Raw genomic sequence first — 3,647 nt, 5'->3', positions numbered from 1 at the left:
AACCTGGAATATGTGTTTATTGAAACACTGCCAAGATGTACAACCCACCATGAAATAATTGCAAAAACACTAAGAGAGTCATCACTATTTCTCATTGTATTTATTGCCTACCACAGCTATAATTAATTACCATAAATTACCTGGGGTCTTAAAACATCACAAATTCATTGTCTTGCAGTTTTGAAGAAGAAATTCAAAATCAGTTTTACTGGACTAAAGTCAAGGTGTCAGCAAGACTGTTTCCTTCTTGGGGTTCTATGAAAGAATCTCTTTATTTGACTTTCCAACTTCTAGAAACTCCTGTTTTCCTTGGTTTGTGGATACTTCCCTCTGTCTTCAAATTCAGCAATATAACATCTTCAAATCCTTTTCTTTCTGCTTCCTGCTCATGTCATCACACCATTTGTTTATTCTGACTACTTCTATGTCCTCCTGTAATCTGCCCGTCTCAAGATCCTTATTTTGATCTTAGTAAAGCCCCACTTGCCTTGTAACAGAATATTCACGTATTCCCAGAATTAGGCTGTGACATCTTTGGGGAAAGGACATTATTTAGTTTATCACGATAAAGCATTAATTTTGAAATATGAATTTAGTGGTCTTATTTGTGGTGTGGTTTTTAGTAAAAGTCGCCTATAAATAATTTCAGGGAAAGTTTTTATTTTTGGTAGAATTATTTTATAAAAACAATTCAGTATAAAACTATCTTATTTTGCTATGCCAAGCTAACAAGTAGTTTACAGTTAAATTACAGACTGATTTGCAAACATGACTTTTAAATAGCCAGCTACTTTGGATGTATTTTTATTTTGCTATGTTATGGTAATAAATTAATTTAATATTTACGCATGTACCATTTATTGAGTTCTACTTTAGCTTAGAATTCATTAGAATTTCCTACTGAGAACTACAAAATAACTCTATCCTTGAATATTGTCAAATTACATTGGAGAAGCACAGACACACAAAATCCATGTAACTAGGCATAATAATTCTGAGTAATAATTCAGAATTATTATGAGGCATAATAATAATTCTCTTCCCTCTGAAGGAGGTCATCTGCCATGTGCTGAATTGGAAAGGCCAGCTTGATGAGGAACTGATATCCTCAGCCCAGAGTCAGCAGGGATCTGACACCTGCCAACAGCCCTGTGAATGGATTTGGAAGTGATCTTCCCCTGGTGACCTTTGAGATAATTGCAACCCTGGCAACACCTTGACTATAGCCTCTGAGAAGATTTGAGACAGACCCACCCAGCTAATCTACTCCCAGATTCCATCCTCCCAGAAACTGAGATAATAAATATTTATTGTTTTGTTGTAATTTGTTTTGCAGCAATAGATAACTAATTTATCAGCCTTGAGCATCTTATACTTACAGCCTGTAAACAATTCAAGGTTGTACTCTCAATTAAGTGCTGGATTTTAGGTACTTCATGGAAACTGTAAAGGCAGCATTAGGAGAAGGGGAGATATGAATATATGGTAAAGCTTTGTTTGTTTTAAGAGTTTAAAAAGCCTGGTATGCACATGACACTTACAAGGTGGGGGTGCTGAAAATATATTTGTATGGCAACTTAATGGCTTCCTGAAAATAGTTCTTCCTAAGGACACTTGTTCCATCAGCTAAGCCCTTTATTCAGAAGAGGAATGAACACAACTTGGTAATTCATTTACATAGACAATGCTCTGGACAACAGGACTTTTTAAGAATGTAAGAAAACATTTCTTAAAACAGGTTTTAAGAAAAACCTGAAACTGGGAAACACCCAGAGGGAATGGGGGTGACCTAGTTTTGGTGTTCCTCACCCACAAGCTTAAGAAATTGGGACAAGGCCCAAAATAAGACAGAAAGAGAAATTTTTTTTTTTAAAGTCTTATTTACAAGGGCATTTAGAAACAGGGAAGAGAGAGAAAGAGAAAGAAGAAATGTATCAACACTTCCTATCAGCAATGCCAACTTAGCTTAGAAACCAGAGTGCAAGTCAAAGCCACAAAAGCAAGAAGAACATGAGTATCAAGATTTTAAGCCAAGCATATCTGCTTAATCCTGCTCTTAATTCCCAGTGGCCTCCTGTTCAGGAAATCAGGTTCATGGAATGCTGGGAGTTGTAATCCCAGGTGCCTGAAATCTCACCAGAATGAATGTGGGGATGGAGTCTGTAAAGACACCAGGGGATGCCATTCATTGGTTTAGAGTTTGCTCCCTATGGTTCCTCTAACAATTTCTCTCCTTTTAATTTTTGCCACCATTTCTATGGGGATGAAAGTCAAATCTGTGCGTTTCGGAGTGTGTTCTCAGAAGAACATCATTGCCAGCCTTCCAGTGTGTTCAAAGGAAATAGCTAATAGTCATGAGGCATTGTCCAAGGGTAGCCAGTATAGCAAAGTCTTCCATTTTTAGAAAAAAATCAGTTTAAGTAAAAAGCTAGAGACATTAGTCAAACAGAATATCAGAAAAAATCAAGAGAAAAATGAGAAAATTCTTAAAAATGGTACTATTTAAAAACATTTTCTTTCCACCTTCATCTCAATTTTCTTAAATAGTGGAGCAAAATACTTTTGTAAACTAAATCTAGTTTAAATCTATTTTTGCATAAACTCACAGGGCAGAAAAACCAAATAGAATTTTTGTTGACTTTGCTGGAACATTCTATAAAAGATCTTAGACTGAACTCTCAACATTTGGCCTGCACATTCCTTGGGAACCAGGTCATAGTTCAGGTCCAACAGACTGCACCAGCAACATCTGTACCTTTGGTAGATTTCCTATTCTGGAGGTTTCCAAGGCTTTTCTCTGAGGTCTCCAACGCTGCGGATGGAGGTCAATTTCCCTGCTTCCCTCAAAGGGCTTTCGAATCCTGTACTAAATGTGGCAAACTATTTTCTTCTAGACTTTACTCAATTTCAGCTTTCAAAAGATATCCCAATCAAAACTTTGGTAATCAGCTAAGTTTCCAATTATCTGTTTTTAGGAGAGACAAATAAAAATCCCTATCAAAATTATGAAAGATACACATTACCATGAGTAAAATAAGAGTACTTCTGACAATTTTGCCATAATATGATGGCATAATGGAGAGAGAAAATGCAAGCAAAGATTAGTTCTGCTTGTAAAATTGCAATTTCACATTGCTGCAGATCCTGGTCAGCTGAAAAAAGTAATGTTCTTGAGTAAAAAACAAAACAAAATGAAAAGCATTTTAAACACACACTTATTAAAATTATGTTCAATTCTAGTCATCCAAAAATTTGCACTCTTCAATTGCATCAATTAGCATGGGTCTTAAGATAGTGTTGAAGTTTATAATCTTATTAATTTCTTGAGAAATAATTTATGTAAATGTAAAAACTTTGCAATAACCAAACTTAAAATCTGATAGTGACATAATTGCCAAAGAAATTAATTCAACATTACAGTTTACAATGTTGCAGAACAACAATCAAAATCAATAAGTAATATTATGTCAGAATATATTTAACAAGTTTAACCAACTTAATTTTAGAACACTAACATTAATATTCATGTTTATGCCATGTGATAATGTTCATGTTTTCCCCAGTGACAATATTTGCCATTATGTTTCCTAAATTTACCAGTAAGTACCAAATAGTATGAATGCCTTTCCCAAAAGCAAAGGAGAAAT

The sequence above is a fragment of the Talpa occidentalis genome, unplaced genomic scaffold, assembly GCF_014898055.3.
Source record: "Talpa occidentalis isolate TD23 unplaced genomic scaffold, MPIMG_talOcc4v2.1 talOcc4.6, whole genome shotgun sequence".
NCBI classification, from domain to species: Eukaryota; Metazoa; Chordata; class Mammalia; order Eulipotyphla; family Talpidae; genus Talpa; species Talpa occidentalis.
This window is presented reverse-complemented; position numbering follows the sequence as displayed.